Raw genomic sequence first — 26,560 nt, forward strand, 5'->3', positions numbered from 1 at the left:
CTGCAGGCCATTCACCTGAAGTGTCTTGGAAGTACATATATCATTTAGCGAAAAGCGTATCTGTGCCATTTACCGTTGGAAATGCATTGAACCTATTAACCATTGGCTCCAAGGCGCTGTCCTCCCTTTATAACTTACAGACTATCTCAGTCCACTTTCTGTTGCACAGCAGAATTCTAAACATTCAGGTAGATGATACATGATAGAGATTTGTCCTGGTTAATAATTCTTGAGGTTGGCAAACCTAAGGCAGGATGTTACCATTTATCTTCATCCCGTGGTGGAAGACAGAGTGTAGGTGAGCACTGAGACAGAGGGGCTGGCTGGACTCACTCTTTAATCAGAAACTTGCTATTGTGATAAGGGGGGGGGGTGGCCTCCTGACACCCTCCCAGCACCCCCGATTACTGTCATTATAGTGGCAGTACAATTCCAATATGAGTGTTTGAGGGGACATTCATACTATGCTACAATGTGAGGGCCGGAAAGGTTCAGCCATCTGTGTACGATCACACAGAAAATCTGACCTCATTAAACCAAGGCCATCCGTCATCCGCTGTAAGCCTGCTTTGACCAGAGAACGTCCTGTGTGCATGCTGCTGGGCCATTTGCTTTCTCTCTTGTTTTCCCCCTCAAAATGCACACTTGGAAAGGGAATGAAACATTTGTTGCATATAATTTTATCTGAGAACCCTTCAAGCTTTTGCAACATGAAAGATAATAACGGCCGTTGTGTTCTCTTGGGAAATTTGACCTGGACGGGGTGCTGACACAGTTGCTTCTGATTTATCCAGAAAGCTACAGTTGACAATGAGGAAAAGAACAGGGAGAATGACACTGATAAAAATAATATAAGGCTCTCTTCTTACCTTGCACTTCTCTCTCTAAGGCGCAGGGTTTGATGCCACAGAGCTACCCTTTAAGAGTGGGTACAGTTACAAAAATAAATAGAGCGGCCATTCCATGGGATGGAATGGATACGTAAATATGAAAACAAAGTCTTTTTAAGTTCACCAGCTCATGAGGCAGGAGGCGCGGAGCTGGGGGTGGGCGGAGGGGGGAGGGTTTCAACAGGGTGTGATGTTTGTGAGACTCAAAGACAAGTTCATGTTCTAGGTTGACCTGAAGAGTAATCGGATCGCTTTAGCAACAGGCAAGGGAGTTAACAAGCTTAGAGGATTTGATGGGGTTTGTTTGCATTTTTTTTTCCTGTACATTCATTCAGTAGTCGTTTCAGTGACCTTAAGTCTGCCTCCGTTTTATTGAAGCATAAGGAAGTTACAAGAGTAGAGAAAGGCACAGAGAAAACAGAAAGGAAAGGGGAAGGGACCATGAAGAATCCTGGCATGGCCATACTGTTAACTCTAATGAGTCTTGGAGTGGAACTTTCCCCTTCGCCGAAGCCTGGGGCAGGGGCTGGCAGTGCGGGTAGGCCTTGGATGTTACAGTTGTCACATAAGTCAACTCTACTATCTCTGCTCTGCCCTGATAATGTTTCCTCAATGTTATCAGGGTTTTGTTCTTTAAGGTTTCGGGCACCGTGTACATAAAGTTCTACAACTGCAGGCACTAATGTTAGGAGGGTGGGGTCACTGGAAATTCTTACGGAAAGGGCAGGACCTGGATCAGAACTGGGGTTTTAACCTCTCTGGCATCCAAAGAGGATTTTAAAAGCTGAGAATGGATGGTGAAAAGGGAGTTTTTAAGAGGCCTGCTCCCCCTACAGCTGTCATGAGTTATCCCAGCTCACTATATAAAGGGGTCATTTTGTCTCTCAAAAACCTCCTATCCTCCCTTCCAAGGATTTATTTGTTTTTGAGTTATGTGTATGGGTGTTTTGCCTGCATGTATGCCTATGTACCACATACAGGCAGTACCCACAGAGGTCAGAAGAGGATGTTGCATCCAGAGTTGGAGTCCAAGTGATTCACAACCTTTGGGTACTAGGGAGTGAATCTGGGTCCATTGGAAGAGCAGCAAGAACCCTTAACTGCTGTTCTTAAGCCAGTTAAGACTAACCCCAGTTCCTTCAAAAGCCCCCTTTGAAGACCAGAACACACAAACGCCAGCATATGCTGAAGCAGCGATATTTTCAGCTTTAATGGGTGAGAGCCTCAGAGCTATTTGCAGAAAACAGTAAGTGGAGATGTGTCCCGTCAATGAAAGCACAGGCATGCAGATGGAAATTAGTTTAGTTTCAGTATTCACATAACCAGCAAGCTTCTCATATGTAGAAGCCCCTCTCTAGACTGAGCAAGTTCAATCTCTCTTCTGGGAAAAAGGTTGTTGCTACATATTCCCGGTTTCTCTGAGACCTTCTGTGCTCTGTTCCTCAAGTCCTATATCTTGGGGAGCATCCTGTGGTGGTCAAGAGGACTGTCCACTCAGGGGAGTGGCTACAGGGTCACCTCAACCAGCTTTATCTTGGTTCCTGTCAGGAGTACTGGTTTCCCTGTTCAAAGGTATGTTGGGGAAGATTTTCCACGGGGGACACAGATGTTTACTTGCCCAGAAAGGCAACCCACAGCAGCCCGAAGTAACCTCTGGGCTGAAGTCCCTCTTGGTAAGCCAGTGAGATTTTGTTGGGGTTACTAACAGGAGTGTGGGTGAGGAGTTACTGAAAAGGACCAAGGATGACCCCAAAGCACCTTCATCAGGGAAGATCCCACATCGGCATAGTGGGAGTCACTCATGAATGCCGCCACCCTGTTAGTCTCCAAGCAGCTCTTGGGGTACAAAGCGCTCCTCTTGGCTGGTCATGAAGGTTCCCTTCCCTAATGGAGGAAATGTTCCAATTAGAAGGGAAATAGCATACCACAGCAGGTGTTCCGAGGTGTCCACACTGGCTGGCGGTGAGGAGGGATCAGTTGTCTTTCTCAAGTGGTTCCCTGGGAACATCCCTTCTGTGGTGCTGTGAATGGTATGGAAACTTAAAGTGAACTGTCATATCTGCTTCATGATGGGAGCTGACATGCTGGCTTTAGGAAGTAATGTCCGAATATGAATAACTAAGCCCTAACTAGTGTCTTAAGTAGAACTCTGTCCTGCAGACCACAGACCAGAGTGGGACAAACAGGCGGGCTGTAGTGTTCCAGCTCAGCCCCTCACCAGCAATAAGAATCTGGACGTTTGCCTTCACCTCCTCAGACTCCAAGTTTCCTCACAGAGGGGAGGAACTCTAGGTATATGGCCTCTGATGTGTCTTCGTCTTTAACTATATCCTGATCACAACATTACAAAGTGGCAAGCAGGATTCTACCATGTTCACAGGAAACCATAGTGCATTCCTTAACCATCTATGTAAGACACTGAAATTATCAAATTCCTTTCTTTGCTCAAAGACTTGGTTGTGGGAGGTTTGGAACCAGCAGTTTCTTAGAGCCAGAATTTGTATCAAAGAAGGTTTGAAAGCTTGGTGGAGGGGTAGGTAATAAGAGGCATAAGAATGGCAACACACACACACATTCACATGCACACACACACATACACACACAGATACACACACATATATACACACATATGCACACATAGAAACACACGTGCATGCGCACACACACATACATGGACACACACATACACACACATACACACATAGAAACACACACGCACACACACATGCACACATACACATGCACACACACACAGATACACACACATATATACACACACATGCACACATAGAAACACACACTCATGTGCACACACACGGACACACACATACACACACATATATATATACACACATACACACATAGAAATGCACACATGCACACACGCACGCACACGCACACACAAAGGTATCCTTGTCTCTAAAACGTTGACAGGCTGAAGGAGGCACAAGAAGTTGCTGGGGGAAAGGTGTTACTTCAATATTCATGGAAAGACTCTTCAAAAGACAAGTACCAATTTACATTCTCACAGTACCCTACATAGTCTCAGACCAGTCTTGTGGTGACATTCTTTCTCTTTTGGAAACACAGAAATAAATAGAGAAGAGAAACATTTGTGAGACTCTAAGAATAAAGGACTTCCTAAGAGTAGCAGAACAAGAAGTCACAAAGACCAATAAACCCAGTTATGCTCCTGTACTCTATAAAGAGAAATTTGGGTGTGGCGATGTTCATGTGTGCTCCTCCTGCTTGGGAGGCAGAGGCAGGAGGATTTGGGGTTCTAGGTCATCCTCGGCTACATACTGCCTTCTAGAAGCATCCTCACAGGAACACTTAGAGACAGGCAGCTAAGCAGTTCTCAAGTCTCTCCCTGAGCAGAGATCGGCACAGGAGGGTTGGATGGGTTTTCTCAAAAGCCACTAAGTATCTAATATGAGCTCACTCATTATCTTTGGGTACCCTTTAAGTCAGGGGCAGTCATGAGCACTGGGCTTTTCAGGGGAGGGGCAGGAATCAATCATTCGAGTCATGGATTTTAATGACCAGCCTTGTAAACTCTGTCTCCCATATAACACAGAGAAAAGGGTCTCCATGTGCACCCCTTGGGTTCTCAGCAGGGCCATTTAAGATTTCATGCCCCTGCCATTGTTGCTGCAGTGAAGGGAGTGCTGTTGAGAGAATATGGTGCCAGGTCCGTGAAGACAGAAGCCTGACTCTGCCAGGATCTTGTTTGGGAGAGAAGATCGCCTACACTGAAGGAAGAAATGCACTTTGTGCCTGAGTAAAATCCCACAGTAAGCTTCTACACATGCAGGCAGCAGAATTCTTTGAGTATACTGCTCATGACATGGCTGAGGCCAGACCTTGCTCTACTTCCACAGGGTGTCTACTGGTGGCTCAGGAATCCCTGAGTGACAGTTCTTTGGGCAGATGTGGAAACCGATTATAGAGGGAAACCTCATCTATGTAGAGGACGGGGCTGACAGACTTGTGTGTGTAGCCATGGGTCTAGAACCTCTCCATTTGTGCTAGATGCATTTGGGATGTTGGTGTTTCAGAATGTATGTAGTGACAAAGAGGCCACTTAGAGCCTGGAAGAAAGGCAAAGTCTGCCCCAGTTTGCTTCTCGAGCTTGGAGGGCATCAAGGAGCTGCAGGCTTCAGCAGAAGATGGAGCCACTTGACTCCCTGGTGTATGTCTGTCCACAGAACAAGGCAGGAAGACACAGTGACCTGGGCGGGGACAGGAGATCCCTGATTAGTAGAACTTAGAAGATGCCCTTCCTGTTGAGTGCCCCCAGGTATTTCCTCTGAGGCTTGGCACGTTGCCTCTCTTCAGGGTGTAGGCAATGGTGTGTGTTGGGGTTGGGGTAAGGGGAAGTGAGTCTCTATACAAGAGGAATAGCTGAAACCCAACTCAGATTGGTCTACAGGTGTGAGCAGAGAAGGAAAAATGGATCCGGTAGCTAGAGAAACCTAAACTGGGGCCTCAGGGGATGGGGCTACTGTGTTTTGTTTCTTTATCTCTCAGACATTCGTGATTATTGGAATTCTCTGAGTACCTTCCCCTCGGACTGTGGGGTCAAGAACAGGCTTGGCTTTAATTCCATAGCTTGTCTATGAGGTGATTGGCTCAAGGACATCCTAAGTGACAGTTTGTCTCTTGGTGGCCACGTCCCAAGATGGTCACTACTCATGATGAGGAGGAACCCAGAGTGACATCCTAGAAACCCCCACCACTCCTCCTCCTGTCCCAGGGCAGGAGTCTGTTTTGCTAGCCTGGTCACATGTCCTAGTTTCTCTTGGGCTACTGCTGTGGGATAAATGGTGTTCGGGAGGCCAGAGTCAGGTGACCATCCTGGGGATGAGGTGGCAGACACCCTAGGAATGACAGTCTCATTCAAACTGTCATAGAAACCTAAAGTAACTAAACAGGCATCAACCAAATTAACCAAGCCCCCCCACACAAAGGGGCAGCTACTGAGCCATAGAGATGTGAGCTCTGCTTAAGATAAATCATAAATACAAAATAGACATTGAATTTCAAGGATTCGGTAGGAAAGAAAATACAAAGTATCCTAATAACATGCTTCATGTTTATCACGTGTTGGATTGATGACATTTTTTGATGCATTGATTAAAATTGAATATGTGAGCAAAATTACTTCGACCTATACCATTTCTTAAAAATGTGGCTTCTAGATTCTTTCTTCTTTTATTATCTTCATGTAAGTGCATGTGCATCAGGGCCATAGCATGGATGTGAATGTGAGGGTAAGTAACTCTTGGGAGTTTCTTTTTTTAAGGTTTATTTATTTCTTATATATATGAGTACCCTGTAGCTGTCTTCAGACACACCAGAAGTGGGCATCAGAACCCTTTACAGATGGTTGTGAGCCACCATGTGGTTGCTGGGATTTGAACTCAGGTCCTTTGGAAGAGCAGTCAGTGCTCTTAACCACTGAGCCATCTCTCCAGCTGCTCTTGGGAGTTTCTTATCTCTGATGCTTTGTGGAATCCAGGGGCTGGACATTCTTGGCTCCCCCTACAGGCATCTCTACCCACGAAGCCATCGTGCTGGCCCACTTCTAGATGCTTTGAATTATATGTGTGCTTTGCATTACATTTCTCTGGATAGCATTTTTTTCTAGACTGTTCATGTCTCTATTAGAGATATTGATATGGCAACATACATTTTTGTGGGTAAACTTCCCATCCAACTGGGTCATATCCTTTCATTTTCTCCGAATTATCCAAAGATTGCAGCATGGGTTCCCTGTTTGAGCGTTGGAGGGTTCCAGAATCATTGTTTTCCCCTGTGGTTCTGAGAGAAAAGTTTCCTAACTCATTTAGTCTATCTCTTGAGGTAATCACTGGAATTACCTCAGATTCAGGAGGAATATGGTGTCTGAAAGACGTCACAACAAATGGGATCTCATTGCTGTGTCCCTTTGCTGAGATGTATACGGTTCAGTTAAAACCACTAGCATTCAGAATTTCTGTGTGTGTGTGTCTCTCCCTGTCTCCCTGTGTGTGTCTCCCTGTCTGTCTGTCTCTCTCTCCGTCTGTCTTTGTTCTCCCTCTTTCCCTTCCTCTCCCCTCCCCCTCCCCTTCCCCCTCCCTCTCTTGGTCCTTACAGGTGTTTTGTTATTTTCCCCTCCTTGTTAACCTATCACAAATTTAGCCTGCAGCACAGATGTGAGGAAGCTCTTCAGATCTTAATGAAAATGAGAAGCCCTTAATAGGTCCCATACCTGTTTCATCCATCCATCCATCCATCCATCCATCCATCTTCAGTCTGTCTGTCCATTCCTTCCTCCACTCATCCTTCTGCCTGTCTATCCATCCCTTCATTCATGGCACTGCCCCAGTCGATGGCATGTGCCATGGTGCTGGATGCTGGCAATACTGTAGGGAACCAGTTCGTTCCCCAACCTAGTGGAGCCAATGAACTGCCTGTTGCTGCTTCTCCTCACACATGACCAGTCAGTGACTCTAAGCCAGGGTTCCCCAGATCTCTCCCAGGAAAGGCCACTTCCTAGAATGAAGAGACTTGGAAGAACTTAGCACCAGTGGGGGAAATTGTCTTTGGGATGAGCGTCGTTAATTGGGCTCTCATAAAGGGAACCCCTGCTCTCAGTCACCTGTGCCCCTCCAAACAAGTTTGCTTAGGTTTTCTGAAATGTATCTAGATTAGATGGATTAGAAGTAAAGCTCCCGTTTAATCAATGAAAATCGATGAGATTTTCCAGGACTCAGCAGATTAAGAGAAGACAAAATCAAAATAGAAAGGGATGAACTTGCCTTCTTAGGAACTCTACAGACCTATAGTAGGTGGCCAGGAGTCTTTCCTGTGACATAATGCTGCCCTCTGAGAAGGCAAGGTAGGAGTTACCTGTCTCTGTCCTCTCTCCTCACCTGCCAGGGTGCCACTTTTGATGCATTCATTGATGAATAATCAAATGCTTTTCAGATAGACCTTATTTGAGATAAATTAGTGAAGACTCGGGATGGGGGAGAAAAATAGGAAATCATCTTTCTCATGGGACTATTGACGACCTGAAATTGAATTTGTTTTTTTCCAGTTGACGTGTTAGGCAGTTGGCTGTAATAATACATAATGAAAGCTACATAACCAGGATCTGAATGCGTCTACAAAATGAGAAACAACACAAAAAGAACACAGATTTGGTGGGAAACTATGTTTGGCAAAACCACTACGGGCGTGGGTCAAACCTGAGCTGTGGCCAAGAGAGGTAACCACATAGGAGGAGAGGTGTGGATGTGCTTGGCAGTCAGACACCTTGCTCTTCCTCCCAGACTCACGAGCCAGTCACAATTTTAGAGCAGGTAGAAGAAGGTTCTGGGTAGGTCTGAGGTCTAGAGTGGCAGGGACGAACTTCTGGTGAAGCTGGACATAGATCTCTAGAGGTGGAATAAGAGAGGATGAACAGGATGTCCAAGCACAACTTGAAATGTCATGCCTTCACACACACACACACACACACACACACACACACACACACACACACATATTTTTGGTAAATGCTTCTCCACATGTGTGACAGGGACATGGAGCTAAGCACCTCATTATCTTCTCATAAAACACTGCCATGAATAGAATCAGCCCAGGGAACAGTCAGTGCATTGGCTACCCTGGGATACAACCACTGGGCTCTGCTCATCGAGGAGGGTCTGGCCAGAGCAGACCGCTATGGAGACTGGTAACCATTAGAAAAGTCTTTGTTTAGAGAGTTCTGATATTGAAAGGCCTTGGCTTAAAGAGTGAAATCAGCTGCCTGGTTTTCCTGGTAGTAGATGGGAGCTCTGGACAATTGGTTTATAAACTCCGGAGCAGTGGTTCTCGACCTGTGGATCACAACTCCTTTGGGGTTGGAAGACCCTTTTACAGGATTGCCTAAGACCATCAGGAAACAAAGATATTTACATCATGATTCGTAACCGTAGTTCAATTATAGTTATGAAGTAGCAACAAAAATAATTTTATGGTTGGAGGGGCACAGGTCACCACAACATAAGGAACAGTATTGAAGGGTCGCAGCATTAGGAAAGTTGAAGACCACTGCTCTAGCAAGTGTATTTCTATGCCAGTTTCTGCTAAAGATGTACTTCTGTGTTCATGTTTCACTCCGGGATTCAATTTTCCTTTGGTAACTGCCCTAATTAGCTTTGACTGGTAGTTTGACAGAGCATAGAGACATCTGAGAGAATTGTCTAGACCAGATTGGCCTGTAGGCATGTCTGTGGTAGAGTGTCTGGATTGGCAGTTGACATAGGCGTGCCCAGCCCACTGTGGGTGGTGCCATCCCTCAGCAGGTGGTCCTAAGCTGTGAAGAAAGCTAGCTGAGTACAAACCCAGCCTGTGTGGCCCCTGAGCAGACAGCACCCTGCCTGCCTCCAGTTCTTAACGGTGTTTCCTTGGCTGTGAAGTGAGCGCCTTGGTTGGCAGTAGTACTGTGTGGGATCACAGGCCTGCCTCTGAGTGTCTGCCTAGCCTTCCCGCAGAAATGGTCCAGTAACATAGAAGCTGAGATAAACCCTTTCCTCTCCTAAGTTGCTTCTTGTCAGAATATTTTATTATAGCCACGGAAATGAAACTAGGGCAATGTCACCAGGTCACTTAGTGACTGATAAACATGGCACTCGTGTTTATTTTGTGAGGTAGAGCCTGAGCTTCCCCTACATCTGAGGACCCAGGGAGCCCCTCTTCATTGAAGAATAGACATTTTGTCCCAAGATGTAGTCAGCCATTGGTTATAGGCAGGCTGGAGAACTGGCTCTAAGATACCACTTTCTTCAAGAATGTAAAAAAAAAAAAAAAGGGGGACTTGGTGCAAAAAGCCCTTGCCTTGCCTAGTGGTTTGGATGATCTATGTCCTTCACAGGTTCACATATTGGAACACTTGGTCCTCCGCTGGTGCACTGTTGGGGGTGCTTACAGAACGCCTAGGATGGGGGCTTGCTGGAGGAAGTACCTCCGGGGGGTGGGATTTGAGTGGTTAGAACCATGCCTCTCCTTCCAGTTCACTCTGCTTGTTTTTGTGGTTGATGTAATCTCTTGGCTTGCTGCTCCTGACACCCAAGGCCATGCCCCACGATACCTTATAGTTTCCCCTTTAACCATCAACTCAAAATCAACTCTTCCTTCTACGAGTCGCTTCTGGTCATGATTATTTACCACAGCAACAGAAAAGTAACTCACACACCTTGTAAGTGTGAAGATCTGAGCTCAGATGCCCAGAGCCCACATAGAGCAGATATCGTAGTGTGTGGCTATAATCCCAACTCCATTATGATGAGACCAGAGACCAAGACAGCAGGAAGCCTGGAGGTCTGTGGGCAAGGCTACTCTCACCTACAGCAGCAAAGAGTCCCTGTCTCACACGAGGGAAGGGGGAGGACAGATACACAAGGTTGTCCCCTGACTGCTACACATATGCTGTGCTCACACAAACATATCTAAACACTTATACACACGTCATATACATGCATGTATAAAAATTTAAAGAAAAGAAAAAGATTATACGGGGGGTTGTTGTTATTGTTCTGTGGTTATAGTTAGAATCCCAAGCCTCATTCATGCTAGGCAAACACTGTACCAATTAACGACACCCCAATTCCCAGTGTGAGTTTTAAAACACATGACGCACACGGTATTCATCAGTTTGTTTGCACACTAAGCCTAGAGAGTGAAGTCAGCCCTCCCTCAGCATTAGTCAGCTTCCTCTAGGCCAGCGGGTCTCAACCTTCCTAACTCTGTGACCTTTTAATACAGCTCCTCATGTGGTGGTGACTCCCAACCATAAGATTATTTTGTTGCCATCAACAAATCCATAAATGTAATTTTGCTACTACTATGAATAGTAATGTAAATATCTGACATGTAACTGCACAGGTTGAGGACCACTGCTCTAGAGGAACAGAACCTAGCATGCACATACATGCATGTGTGTGCACACACACATGCATTCATACAAACACATATATTACACACATACATACATATACACATACCATGTGCATATGTGCACGCACATGTGCGCACGCGTGCGCGCGCGCGCGCACACACACACACACACACACACACACACACACATAAATACAAACTCTGCTCCCAGCTTAGTTCAAGGAGCCAGCACTTATAATCTGGCACAAAGGCCCTAAAGCTCCCAGAAGAGCTGTGGGTGTTGAATCCAGTGACCACTGGGCCCTATGTCCATGGATGCTGCCAGGAACCCTAGGCACATTTACTTGGTGAGCCACCAGTCCACATCTGGGACTCCCAGACTCTGCCCTGCACAAATCTTCTCCAGAACTGCTCACAGACAAGACGAAATTGTCATCAGTTACTTGGTGACAGCTGAGAGAAGAAGCCTTTGCTGTCCCTTAGAACTGTCTTACCATAAAAGCCTCAGGCCATCTGACTCAGCCCGCCCTTCTTTTCACAATGCTGCCCACACTTAAAACCACGGCAGGCGCCCCTAAAGGAAATAAAGTTCTCTTGCCCTTGTCTTCCCCAAATACTGCTCCTCTCCCTCGGTCTTCTGCTTCCACTCTCAGCAGCTCCGGGAGGAGCTCAGCGGTTCCAAGCTGCAGCGCTTGCTGGTGTTAATTACCGTAATGACTTTCTGAGCAGAGAAAGCATTGGTCGGACTAAAATCTGGCTGGGTGGGTATGTATTTCTGTTGTCTGTGTGTCCTTTATCTTTAAAGAGAGTACCCTGTGGTAGATGGGGCCCGGAGAGCTGGGAGCATTGAGTGGGGAGCTGTTCTGAAGGAGTCGGCGGAGGGCTCCCAGGACTGAGCATAAAAATTAATTACAGAAAAGAAATACATCATTAATGTCAGAGCTCACAATAGGTCCCAGTGTGACTATTATGTGAAATTAATTACTCCCTACTCCACTTTCTAAAAATCATCTTCTCTGCACTATGAAAATAGCCCTAGTTACTGGCATCGGTTGCTTAAGTCATTAAGGGCCATCGCTCCGCACGTTGCCCGTGCTCATTCTGCAGTCATACTTGGGTTTAAATATAGCAGCCCTCGTCTCTGTGAAGATCTCCCCAAAACACTTACATACTCCATAAAAAAAACTGTCAAATTGCAAGATCAAGGTCTTGGGGAAAAGCAGATATTAAGAATCAAATAATAACATCAATTTATTTACACGGAAAGAATACCTGCTAAGAATAGAAAGCCGGTCGCCTCTCTGCAGGTGAGAGCAATTGGGCCTTGGACCTGGAGAATGAAAAATGGGGGAAGCAAGCAGAGCCCAGAGCTCTCCGCTGCTTCTCGACCTTCTTAATGCCAAGGCCCTTAACACAGTTCCTCGTGTCACTACGACATAAACATATAGCTCATTGCTACTTTAATAATTGTAATTTTGCTGTTACAAATTTTAACGTAATGACCTGATATGTAATGCCCACAAGAGGTCACGATCCACAGGTTGAGAACCCATGGCTTATCAGCTGGTGGAGAAGAGGGAACATCAAAAGGACAAGTGTACACCGTTACCTGTGGTGAGAAATATGATCTAGTCGAGGGCAGAGGAAGTAACATTTAAGCTGAGACCTGAGTGGTGGAGTGGGGCAGGTGAACTTTTCCTGGCAGAATAAACTGTGTGTATAATCTTCACAAAGGCTGAAGGGACAAGTCACTGGTTTTGAGCTCCTCCGGAGGGTCTGAGTTCAGTTCCCAGCACCCATGTTGGGCAGCTCCCAACAGTCTGTAGGTCCAGCTTTAGGGGATCTGACTCCCTCTTCTGGTCTGTAATGTTACCTGCTCTCATGTACACAAACCTCATACAGACACATACATGCATATGCTTTAAAAAAAATGTGACCTAAGGGATGGTTGAGCTATGGGAGTCTAGTGTTCCCTGAAGTGATTTGTGCCAGAGATGTTTTGGGGCAGTGGCGAATCCTTTCATGTTTGAGGAACCAAGAACAGGACAACTAACTCCCTTCTAATCTCCACTGGGAACCCCACCCCACCCTGTTGTGTGGGATCACATCTACCTTACGGTTTCTGTTCCCATCAATGTCACTGATTTTCATTAAACCATGTACGGTAAATCCCACTGATTGGACCTGAGGACAGGGAACTAGCCTCTGTGTGTGTGTGTGTGTGTGTGTGTGTGTGTGTGTGTGTGTGTGTGTGTGTGTGGTCTTCACAACGGGAAACTAAATTAGGACAGGATTTCCTTCGGACCTCAGACCCCAACGGGATGTTCCATTGTGTGTCCCATTGTGTCTCTAGTAGATCCAACATCCAGCATCTACCTTGTATTCAGTTGTCTTGGCTTTAGTCTTTCCCGTCTAGGATTTACCCAATCACCCCTGGTGTTTCATGACCCAGAGAGTTGGAAGAGTAACCAGTCATTGTTCCATAGGGTGGCTTTTGTTTGGGGTTTGTCTGTTGTGCACCAATGGGTTAGAGTAGATTAAAGTGCTTGTGGCAGGAATATCAGAAGGCTGTAGTGAATTCGAAGACCATGACTTGTCCTCTGGCCAGGAGTAATAACTTTGTTCACTGGACTAAAAATGTATCTGCTGAGTTTCCCTGTGGAAGCCCTCTTCTAATGAATAAATGTCTTGTGTGAGATACTTTGAAGGCTATATAAAGAAACTGCTTCTCAATTGGCCTTATTAGCTAATATTCATCGATACTTTTTATTTGAAGCATCAGTACTCTCGTGGTTGCCCAATGGTAAATTTCTAATCCCATCTTCTTTCCTATGTGTATCATAAACTGGAAGTCCACTTGAAGAAGATGTCTATCATAGCCATCCATCCATCCATCCATCCATCCATCCACCTACCCATCCATCTATCCATCCATCCACCCATCCATCCACCCATCCATCCATCCACCCATCCACCCACCCATCCATCCACCCATCCATCCACCCATCCATCCACCTGTCCATCCATCTATCCATCCATCCACCCATCCATCCATCTATCCATCCATCCACCCACCCATCCATCCACCCATCCATCCACCCATCCATCCACCCACCCATCCATCCATCCACCCATCCATCCACCCATCCATCTAGCCATCCATCTATCCACCCATCCATCCACCCATCCACCCACCCACCCATCCATCCATCCACTTATTTAAACCACTATGTATGGATGAATACCTGTGTTCTTCGTACGCTATGTTTACAGCTTTGATGCTCGGATCACCCCTTCCTTGGCCAGTAAGAATCCTCTCAGCCAACTTCTGATTCATCCGTGTTGCACCTTGAACCTATTGGGTCTTTTTCTAACCTGTCCCCGCCCCAGCCCTAGAATCTGCCTGGTTCCTTTCAGTAAAGAGTTGTGTACATGAGGATGCTGAGCTGGAGAGCTAAGCCCGGTTGGCATTTCAAATATTTGACTGTTGCTGCCTTTGAGGGGTTGTTTTCTGGAAACCAGGAAAGGAGGAGGCCAGGAAAGCTTGGATGGAGTACAGGACGGAAGGCAGGGCTGGAGAGAAATGTAGATTTGTGTAAGGTGGATAGACAGCTAGAACCAGCAGGGCCGTAATGGGTGGGCTGTGGCAGTAGGGGGAGGGAGGTGGAGACAAGATGTGCGGAGAAGGAAGGAGCAGGTTTTGACAGGAATGATTCAAACTTCTAGTTTGGGCCTGTAAACCTTGAAGGTAGTGAAGCTGTGATGGGAGGGGCAGTGGGCACAGGAACTTGGACTTATGTTTCTTGTGAAGGACCAAGCCTTCTTGCCCCCAGGTTTCAGAGCAGGTCCTCCTGAATAGCAAGTGCTGCCAAGTGTGCTCTGCCTTGCTTTCTCTATTCAGTTCTTGGCAAGTGCTTGGTATTTTCGCAGCAGATTTTCAAGCCCCAGGGTCTATATTCTGGCTGTAGCCCTTGATGTGTTTATCAGGAAAGAGGGATATAAATAGATTCGTTTCTTATAGCATCTCATGGTTCCCTAACTCCAGTACACCAGGGAAGGCATCGAGCTGTGTTTGTCACACTTCATATGTGGGTTCAGTGGTCTATGCAGGTGCTAGGAACATGTAATGCGTGTGCATACGTGTATTCATATGTGGCGTTCAAACTGTTTGCTGTCAAAGATACATAGCACGATTAAGAATTAGCGGAGTTATTGAAATGAGACTGTGGGGTGTCCAGAGAGATGGCTCAGCAGCTAAGAGCACTTACTTCCAGGATCTTCCAGAGGACCAATGTTTGATTCCCAGCACCTACACAGTGGCTCTCAACCTTCTGTAACTACAGAAGGCACTACATGTACATGGTACACAGACATATAGGTGGGTAAAACCACTCATAACCACACAATGAAAACAAATATAAGTCTTTAAAAAGTAAAATATGCCAAAGGCTGGAAGGAAGGCTCAGTGGTAAAGAGCACTCACTGTTTTTCCAGAGGACCTGAGCTCTGTTTCCAGCACCCACATCAGGTGGCTCACAGCAGCTTGGTAACCCCAGCTCTGGGAGATCTGACACCCCCTTCTGGCTCCCATGAGCACTGCACTCATATGCACAAACACACAAAGACATACGCATACATTTTTAAAAGAGTCTTCAGTGGGCTGAAGAGACGACTCAACAAAGAGCATTTGCTACTGTGACAGAGGACCTGGGTTCAATTCCTAGCACCCACAAGCTAGCTCACAACCATCCCTAACTCTAGTTCTTCAGTTCCAGGATATTCAACAGCCTTTTCTGACCTCCATGGGCACCACATATGCATGTGGTACCCGCTACATACGTGTAAACAGGCAAAGCAGTAACAACCAGACAATAAAATAAATACATTTAACAAATTATTTCCTAAAAATCTCCAAACAGTGTTCTGTTGTCAACCACTATACATTAAATATATATTTTTTTAAAAACCAGAGTATTGTTTAAAGTCTATGACTAATTCTACCAACACAGCATTTTCACAACCCAGTGGACCAACAGGAAGATGCTATGGCTTGAATATGTTTAGAATGTGTCCCACAAAGGTGTCGTGTGCTTGACCACAGTATGGCAATGTTGTTGTTGTAGAACCTTTAGGAGTTGCATGTAGTGGAAGGTACTTGGGTCAGGGTGACATTGTCCTTGGAGGGAATCTATGATAGTCTCAAGGAGAGACTCAGCTCTTCCAAGAGTCGGTTGTTTTTTAAACAGTTACTTTACATGTTTAGCTCCGTATGCTCACAAATGATCCATTTTCTGTTCGTCATTCATACTGAGGCCCAGTTGGGGATGATTCATTAGATGCTGAACAGATGTGGTCACCTAACCTTGGACTTTCAGATTCCCAAACTCAGCTGAGTAAATCTCTTATCTTTATAAACCATCCAGATGGGGGTATTTTGCTATAACACCAGAAAATGGACAAATACCCAAGAACCAAAGCCAGAACCACTACTGGGTCAATACATAATTCATAAACACGTAGTGGTTCGGTCACAAGACATGCTTCTCAGACTAAAAAAGAGACCTTTGGCTTTCACACTTCCGGTTGTATCCTCTCGGTGAATGCAGATTTGTTTGTTTTGGCATTTTGGGTGATGTTTACTGGGTTACTTTTCCTTCTAAATCAGAAACAGCTGATGCTAATCGGGTTGTTTTTAAGAGTCTGTTCTTGATGCTGATCTACAATGGGAGTGTTTGATACCCCTTGGGTTCATTTTTATTTTAAATCATGGACTGCCTCAGACCGTACCCATACAGTGTGAGGTGCTTAGACAAAAGCCAGTGAGTAGCCAGGACTGCTTCCATGTATGACCGTGGCTGGGAGTGAGCTGCACATAGGTTTTGACAACCCTACCCGACACTTACCACATACAGAGGCTTTTGAGCCTTGTGCTTGTTTGAAACAAGGCTTTATGTGGAAAGGTGCAGGTGACAGTCACTCCCAATGAGATCTTCCCTGTAGGGACTCACTGTGTGTACCTCCAGCTTCTGTCCTTGTCATACTAGAAGCATCAGCTCTTTAGGACCCTGCTTACCTTACTTGTTGACAATATTTGAAACAGCTTGTGTAGAGCCCTCTGCAGTGAGCAAGGTCTTGGGTTCACTTCTCTATCAGGGAGCACAGCCCACGCAGAGAAGTGTAGTGGTGCTTGGAGGGGCAAAATGATGGCAGATCCCAGTTGCTCGGGGGATCTGGTACTTCTAAAAGCCTCCTTGGAAATGACATGTCCCCCTAAACAAGAGAGTGAACACTCACCATGAGCACTTAAGTCATCATGTCTGCCATTCATGGTCCAAAAGGTGAGCAAAGCTGCCAAATCAGGCTTCCCCACAGTTTGGTGGTCGGGTGGTCAGATGGTCTGGTGAGCACCCTATGTGGCTACTCAGGAGCCCTTTGCTCAACTACTGATTGTATTGAGAGGTGTGAGGAGGGGAAGAGAGAGAGGAAAAGGAGGAGGGGAAGGTAAGAGGGGAGGAGGAAGGGGAGGGAGATGGAGAAACTGGCAAGTGAAGAAACTCCTATCTGGCTGTACTACCCACACACTGTACCCTGTGTTTGATGCACTGTTTGCTTTTCTCAGTATACGAAACCCATCAGTAACTTCTGTTGCGGAAATGCCTTTAATGGGTCAGGATGATATGTGAATGACTTTAAATAGTGTTTCCATTTTTTGTCCTACTATCTAAGCACTGGGATGGGAAATTATAGATGCTGACGAGTTGCATGTTTAAATACTGCTAGACCAATTTCACACAATGGCGAGGAAATGTTTTTGTGCCAATATTTTTATCTCTTTGTCATTTCCATCATTTTTATTTTAGTCTTTTCCATCTGTGAGCTCTAATGGATCCTGTTATATATTTGATGTATACGGAACTCCCTGGATTCTATCTGGTAACGTGATGACTGATGCATTAGCATGGTTCCATAGTATCCGCCATAATGTAAACACTCAGCTCAGAGCCCTGTTACTCTGATACGTAGTATCCCCTATAATGTAAACACTCTCTGAGAGCAAGTGTTAATCTGATACATTGCCGGTTCTGAGCTGGAGACAATTTTACACAAGTATGAACAAAAACATTTCCTACCCCATTGAGACTGGTCGTCTTCTGCCTTATGTCACTGTTACAAATGCCTGAGATAATCACTTATAAAGAGAGGGTGTATTATTTTCAGGTCTGGAGGTTTCAGCCAGGAATTGGTGATTCCCTTGCTTTGGGTCCTTTGGTGATACAGCTCATCACAGTAAAGACACTCACCTCATGGCCAGGACGCAACAGAAAAAGAGACCAGGCTCCCATACACATCTTTGATAGCATGTTCTCCACGAGTCCTTTGAGCTCTTACTAAACCAGCCCACCACCCATTAAAGACAAAGTCCTTCTGCTGGGCCCTACCTCTCCACAGCATACATGGAAAGTGAGGCATTTGTGAGTCGTTTAGGATCAGAATCATAACACCACAGAGCTGTGAGAATGCTTGCAGTCTGGAGAGAAGCTGGGTACTGTGACCAACACACCAGTAGCTAGAGCCTCGGTAAGAAGTCAGTGGGGTAAGATCAGTGTTTCTCAACCTGTGGGTCATGACACCTTTGTAGGGTTGAATGACCCTTTTACAGGGGTCACTTCAGACCATTGGAAAACATAGATATTTACATTATTATCCATGGAAGTAGCAAAATTACAGTTATGAAGCAGCAATGAAATAATTTTATGCTTGGGGGTCACCACAATATGAGGAACTATATTGAAGAGTCACAGCATTAGGATGGTTGAGAACCCCAGGTTTAGATTACTGTGAATTGGAATCAGAGCTCTTCAGAAATGACAAGTAGTTCAGAACATATATGGAAAGCCTTTTTTTTCCTGTCCTTGGCTTGTTGATGCGTGGGTATGAGAAAGAGGGCTCATCTGAATGTCAGAGCAACATTGTGTGTTATTGTATCAGTCACGTGCTCAATTAACTTAACTCCTAAGCCTTGGCAGTCTAGTGAGATAAAATATTAGGAGTATATCCAAATTGCTCAAAAATGTCCCGATAGCTTCTAAAATAGTGTCATGTAATGAGATTCCTTGCTTCCTAAGAGGCTGCAAATGAAGCCGCTGCAACGTTTAATCACAACTGCTCCAAGTCGAGTTCCATTTGATCAGCCAACAAGTCTTTGGAATAAATAGCACCACGAGAGCCCTAATTTGGGACACATAGAACATGCCTGGCTCTGAAACTAGGGAGCCATTTCTGAGGCACAAGGAAAATGCCATTAAACAAACGATGGCTGTCACTTCCCTATGGCCCACACATCTAACAACAAAATGTAACGTAATAGTTGCACGGGCTTGATTTTTAAATGTATTATGTATGTACTTTGTGTGCGCAGGTAGTTTTCTTGCATGTATGTCTATGCATGGTAGGTATGCACGTGGTGTCCATGGAAGCCAGAAGAGGGATTGGATCACCTGGAGACTGGCATTGCAGATGGTTGTGAGCGGCTGCCATGTAATTTCTGAGACTTGAACTTAGGTCCTCTGGAGAAAGCTCTTAACCGCTGAACCATCTTCCCAGCCCTGGCCTCAAAGTTTCTGAAGTGGTTTATGTTCCCTGTGCACTGGTTTGAAAGGAAGGATTTAAGAGTGAAAGGCTGAAGCAGAAGCACCCCGGACATCTTAAAAAGTTGTGAGAGAACCATATCTCTATCCTAAGAGAGCTGAGGCAGGGGGATTGCAAGTTCAAGGCCAGCCTGGGCTGTGTAGTGAGATTCTCTGTAAAAGGGGGAAGAGGCAGGGAAGGAAGGAGGGAGTTAGAGAGAGGAGAAGCGGGGAAGAGGAAAATAAATAAAAAGTATTAAGAATCCTCTCTGGGGAAAGTTGCCAACATGGAAATTCAAAGTGAGAAAGGTTTTGAATGTTTGTTTATTCTTTTTAAAGGAATAAATGCATTTAGCAAGAAAAACAACTGTTCCCCAAAGCAATATAACTTAGGATGGTGTTGCTTTGATTTTTATAAATCTTTTTAGTGTCTGGCTTCTCAGAGGCAAATATCACACATCTGTAACCCCTGGGAACTCCCCTGCACATCCGTGAGAAAAGTGAGATTCAAAATGAAAACTAATCTCGGTGGTGTTGTGGAACTAAATCAGAAAAGGAGAGATGGGTTTAGACTTCACAGGCTGCAATCGTGATCACCGGCAACCCGGACCTCGTCCTGGAAACTGCAGACATAATCGTTATTTGAACCAGGAAATCCTTAGGTGTAAGAACTCTGAACCAATGAAACATTTGCTCTTTGTGCCAAGATAACTGGAGTCTGTGGAAGATTATGCACTCTACCTGCTTAAACTGATACCCTGCTTTAGGCAGAAGATCAACCTTCTCTCTGAACTAAGGACCCAGCGTCTGTTCCTCTGCTTAGTCTAACACTAAGTCCCCACTTAGCATCTGCTTGTTGCTAGGCTGATGTTTCCCATGCACAGTTGCTCCTTGGGTGACTCAGAACTCGTGGCTCCCATGACCTGTGACTGCGAACATCTTCTACTCTGTTGGGTAACCTGATGAAACCATTCCCTACTAAGCTAAGAAGGTAGCTCCAGTACAATGAGGACCAACCTTTAGACCCATCTCAGGGAAGAATTTGAAATAGGAACGATTTCGAGTGTCTGATGATGTCACCTGAACCGTCCACCCAGGCTTCCATCAGGGATGACGGCTGACTTAGAAATAAAGCTATTTCTGTTTGGACCAAACTGTCAGGAAGGTGACCCTGGAGTAGAAGAGCTTGAATGGCCTCCGGTTACAACTGTTAGCTGTCCTAAGTACTTGCCCAGAAGCCCATGCACCGATTTGAGCTCCAGCCTGAGACCCAGCTCTTGGGCTGGTTACCCTGTGTGAGCCTCCACGCCTTCTTGAGTATTCGTTCTCCACTCTCCTTCTGTGCTTGGAGAGTACAAGCCACTTTCCTGGGATGGCCCTTGGTGCTGATCATGTTGTTTGCTAAACCCTAGCTGTGCCGTGATTGCAGATGAAAAACTGAAACTGAGTGTGTTGAGATGGAGGATTTAAGACCAGAGGTGAGGAAAACAGAGCAATCAACCCACTTGGAGAATCTTCACCCGACTTCTGTTTCTCCGCAGACAGTGCTGAGGAAATGAGCTACCCATGAGACACTTGCATGTGGCGTATTTTCATTTTCATGTCTGTAGGGAAAATGCTACAGAAGAGAGCTTGGTGCATTTCTTTCTTTCTTTCTTCCTTTCTTCCTTTCTTTCTTTCTTCCTTCCTTTCTTTCTTTCTCTCTTCCTTTCTTCTACTTAATTAAATTAGTTCTTTGATAATACAATGCGTTCTGGTCACTCCACCTACCCTTTCATTTCCCCCCATCTCTATGCAACCCCCTTCTCCTTCCTCCGCCAGAGTCTTTCCAGATTCCTGACGATCAGTTTTGTGTTATGACTTAGTTACTTTAACTGTATGTCCACTGGATTAGAACTGTATGTTGGCGTCCGGTGGGGTGACCGGTGGATTCATAACTAAAAGCCATGACTTCCCCCTCTCCCTAAATCTATTGGAAACAAACAGTTCAGCATGAGGGGGGAGGGTCCCCTAAATCCATCCTCCATTCATGCTTGACAGTTGACAGGCCCATTCTTGTCTAGACCCAGTCATTTTCCCTTTACCCTCCCTCCTACTTTTCCCAAAAGGCTTTGCTCCCAGCAGCAGGCTCAGGTTTGTCTGAAGGACATCTCTTTGTTCACCAGTTTCAGACAGCAGGGAGCTGGCATGTGGCGTACTGGAAAGCAATATAAATGTGGAGTGCTTTCTTTCCAGAATACATGTCTGAACTTATGCGGTTTGACTCGATTGCTCCCTTGCCCAATAGACCTGGGCACAGAATTCCAGTAAGTACTCCCGTGTCACAGGACAAGGAGGAGCAAGAGAACAGAGTATAGCATCCTCACATCTTCATCTGGTTTTCCAGAAGTATCTACCACACGTGACTATGTTCCAGACATAGAGCTATCCCTAGAAAAGCAAAGATCATCGTTCCAATTCTGCTGACACTTCAGCCAGGAGCGAACCATGCAAAATGTGGGCAAAATATATTTAATGTTCTGGAGGGATCACAACAATGGCTAGTTTGGAGGTTGAGCTTCAGTGATATTTATTTTCTAGTTCTTTATTTTCTGGGGGGTCTGAGTGTAATTGGAATAGACAGTGTGCATTCTCTTCATTGGCATGAGACATGTCGTTTTAAAGACAGGCCTTTGCAGCTCAATTTATTTTATAGCCGATGAAATATTTGGTCTCTTACCAACTAGAAAGGGTTTGTCATGGTTTCTCCAAATTCTTTGCTTTAAAGATCAAAAGGCTACTTTTTAGATGGCCAATATTTGTTACTCTTATTGAAAACTGCTTCTTTTTCTGTAGTTGGGAATGGTCTTCCACTGGGTCTCTGATGCTTGGTGACTGTGATCCTAATGAATTGTCATTTTCCTTCATACACCAGTGTGAGATAAGCCAGACATTTCTTTTCATGCTAGGGTTGGTTGTCAGCTTTTCTTAGTGGTTCAGCACAGTTTTTCTTTATGTATTTTATGAGTGCACATACACATGCACACACGTGCAGGCACACATACCCAAACATGCATACATGCATGCACACACATGCACACACACATGAGATAGTATGCTTGCATGAACAGATGCACACACATGCACACACATGTGCACACACATGTGCACACATGCATGCACACACATGCATACACACATACACACATGCACATGCACACACAGGCACACATGTGCACACATGCATGCATACACATGCATGTGCATATATGCACACTCATGCACACACATGCACTAATGCTTACACACACGTGTACACACACACACAAACACAGCACATACTAAATAAGTAACCTGGTTTTTAAGACTTTAGCACACACGTGCACTCTGACGATGGTGCTGATGTGAATATGAAGGTGGTCCAGTACTCAGCGTCCAAGTAGACTGAGAACAGGGCAGTAATAGCTAAGAGCGATCCTCAGCAGGCTGCTACCTTGTGTGGCTTCTGGAAGCAGTGCCTGCTGGGGCTTGAAAGGAATGGGCAGGGCTGCCTTCTGTTAGTTTTGTAGAGCGAAGGTCGTTTACTTTGGCATTTTTAACAAAGACTTAAAGCTTCTGGAATTTTCCAGTCACCTGGTCTCTCATACAGATTAAGCAGCTTGTACATTTTACTGCCTTGAATGAAGAACAACAGCTCGTTGCATAAAAGGTTTCCCAGGGCTGTTCTTCCCTTGAAATAAGACAAATGAGGAAGCTCGGGGTGTGGTGGGAGAAACCCACATGGAATCAAGTATCACAGAACGCAAATTTCAAGCCACATGATGCCAGTATGGAAAGACTGTGGGCACAGGTTAAAACCACGTGCAGTGTCCCTCCGAAGTGAGGCCTCTTATGTTATTTTTAGTGTCAAAAGCCATGGATCCTGTTACCCCACTATGTGGCAGCGGATCAACTCACTGGCCTTTCTCCTCATTGGCCATGACAAACTTTTCTGTTTGATTCTGTATGAACAGGCCTGCCACAGAGGCCACAATCTTCGGGTGCTGAGGTCTACTCTGGGGCAACCCACAGCCTTCATAGATTCTGTTCCTCTCTTCCCCATACCTGGCCCTTAGAATGACACAGGGGAACTATAGGTTGATTCTGCAGCCTTCCTTTAAGGTGGAGAGGGCGGTGCCCAGTCCTGAAGCAAACACTATGATTGCCTTGTGGGACTGTGGCAGGGAGATGAGGAAGCTGAGCGGTGGTCTTACCCTATGCCTTCTGGGCAAGCGGCCTATACTCCTACCCTCATGGGATGCTGCTCTCTGAAACCTAAGAGGTCTTCAGGAGAACACGAAGTCAAAGATCTACCTCTCCCTTTCAGACTTCACCCTCCAGCCCTTTCCAATGCAGCTGCATGCCACGATCTTCACCCACCCTGAAGGACCCAGGAACCTGAGTCTTAGCTACTGCTATAAGCTGAATGCGGCTCCCAAAGCTTGTAAGTTGGAGAGTTCATCTTCAAGTCTGTAGACCAATGGAACCCAGAGATGGAGCTTCTTAAAGGTGTGTCTTCTGGGACTAGAGAAAGCAGAGCTTCATTGGTGCCATTTGTGGCTTTGTTAGACAAGAAAGACTTAAACTTATACCGTGTTCTATGTCTTACTGGGCAATGCCCTCTACCACAGTAGGGTTCAGGAGGAAAGGCTTCATCAGATGCCTGGCAGCATTGGTCCGACATTCTCAAGCTTCCTAGTCTCCCCAACCGTGAATCAAATAAATGTCTATTCTTCATAGATTACCAGGTCTTGGGTATTAGAAACAGAAAACAGACTAAATAGTTGTTCTCCATGTAACTACTGCTCAGCCAGAAGTGAGAACTACAGCCTTAGGCACTGACTTTCCATCTGCTGCCGTCCATAAAGTGCTTCGCGGTGGACGTCACATGCGGTTGGTGGGGAGGGGAACCTCATGAATCCTAGCTGCTCGTTAGCTGGTGCATGTGATATCAGGAGCTTGGGTTGGAAATCTATCTCTTCAGCCATCTCACCACTCTGGACAACACAGAAACTGGTGAAACTGGATCCACCACGCTGAGTCTCCGAGGCTAGCAGGGAGAACAACTACTTCTTACTGCAGATACGTGGAAGCGACATGTTGGCCCTAGGTATTCAGGGCAGGAGAGGAACAGGACCTACAGCTGCCAGAGAGGCAGGTGACCCTCTAAGATCTGAGAAAGGACAGAAAATGGGTAGAGCTGAAAGGTTTGGTGTTGCGTAAGACATCCACCTTCATGGATCCAATTAATTTAGAAGCCCCTAGCCCAGTGGTTCTCAACCTTCCTAACGCTGACACCCTTTAATACAGTTCCTCATGGCGTGGTGACCCCCAACCATAAAATTATTTTCACTTCTATTTCATAGCTGTAATTGTGCTCCTGTTATGAAGTGTAGTATACATACTGATTTACAAGATGGTTTTAGGTGACCCCAGCCAAAGGGCTACTTGATGCCACCCCACCCCAACCTCGCAAAGGGACAATGGCCAACAGATTGAGAACTGCTCCTCTAGACCATTGAGAGGTAAGGGCTGCACCACCTACCTACTGAGACAGACAAGGTGGTGTGAGATCCAAATGGGAAATGGAACATCCAAATTGGTAAAATGAAAGAAAATTCTACAACAGTGGATTTAGAGAAAGATTTGTACCCCTGTCCAACTTAGCCACACAGGACCATACAGCTTCCTCTCCTCTCAGTCGGTCTCAGTAGATGTGAGATGTTCAGGGAGAGCTTCCTGGTTTGAAGTCATCCTGTGAGTATTAGCATGCCCATTTCATACAGCCCTACATCCACAATGCTTTTGCCCCCTGATTAACATCACAGGGAATCCAATAGGATGTGAACCTTGGCACAGGCTTCCTGGCTGCCTGATCATATTCAGTCCACCAACCTTTTGGTTTCAGCCCACGAACTGTCTTAGAAGCATACCAGAGACCAAGTGAAACAAAAACCAAACTGTGAGCATGGCTGAATTGTGAAAGAGCAAGTGCTGGGAATGCTATCACAGTTTACAACGGGGCGCTGTGCATGATACAGCTGAGCCCAGCGTGCTGTATCTTGGAAGTCTTCTTGATAGCGCCTTTGATTGCAAAACCTGATGAGATGAAAGTCACCAGGTGCCTGTAGAGAAGGTTCTTTGGCAGCAGCCAGGACACTCCCTGTGACCAGACAGCCTCCAGAAGCCAGAAGCCACAGTCAACTGGCTTCAGATGCTAGGAGGGAGCTGGAGAGGGGGAAGGAGCAACTAGAGGGCTAGTCTAGAGGTTCAGCAAGGAACCCCCGGATCAGAGGAGCAATACACCATGGGACTGATACCAAGGTGATGGAAACTTGACTCCCAAACACAGAATTGGCATGTTGTAGACAACAGTTGGTCTTTGTAATGTTTGCTAAGGACATATACACAGAGACACAGAGACACAACACAGACATACATAAAGAGACACAGAGACACACAGAGAGAGACACAGAGACACACAAAGACAAAGACACGGACGCATACACAGAGATACAAATACACAGACACACACACACACACACACACACACACACACACAGCCACAGGGTAGAAAGATGAAAGATGAAAAGATTGGGTGCTGTGTTTGCTCTTCTGAGTAAGTATTTGGCTTTGGTACCAGCTGAGACGGCCTTGAAGGTCACGCTGGGCTCAGAATGTGTGCTTCCCAGTTCTCTGCTTCCGGTTCTCTGCCAGCCAATAGAGGTAACTTTCTTGTTTGTTCGCAAGTTCACAGATGCCAGTTTAGTAGATTCTCATTGATAATGAACTCTAAGGGAGCAAGGCCTGCTTGTCTGAAGTTCATTAAAGCTGGTGTACTATACCCTGGGTTTAAATGTTCACCGTTGATATTTTAATACCACGAAGTATTTGATGAAATGCTTTCAAAATGTTTTCTTGATAACGCAGTAATAAAAGTCCCTGGGGCATATGTTATTGAGAGGGATAATTTGCTCTTTTGATATGGTTTAATGATGTTTTATTATATGTGCTTAGCATTTATGGCATGATGTGAGACACGTAGAAAGGAAAACATCGCTATTGAAAGGCACACTGACAGAGCCGTCACCTCACAGA

General features: G+C 45.6%; 1 protein-coding gene across 9 annotated transcripts in view; it reads left to right on the forward strand.

Annotated features, from left to right (window-relative positions):
- Npas2 (neuronal PAS domain protein 2) overlaps positions 1-26,560 on the forward strand; it is a 178,812-nt gene that overhangs the window by 25,589 nt on the left and 126,663 nt on the right. For 2 of the 9 annotated variants that reach the window (XM_039083584.2, XM_063267162.1), the window contains exon 2: positions 23,790-23,971. The exons of the other annotated variants lie outside the window; for them this stretch is intronic. The gene's annotated coding sequence lies outside the window, so the exon portion shown is untranslated. The remainder of the gene's footprint in view (positions 1-23,789; positions 23,972-26,560) is intronic. 9 annotated transcript variants of the gene reach the window in all.

This window comes from Rattus norvegicus, chromosome 9 (genome assembly GCF_036323735.1).
Source record: "Rattus norvegicus strain BN/NHsdMcwi chromosome 9, GRCr8, whole genome shotgun sequence".
In the NCBI taxonomy this organism is placed as follows: Eukaryota; Metazoa; Chordata; class Mammalia; order Rodentia; family Muridae; genus Rattus; species Rattus norvegicus.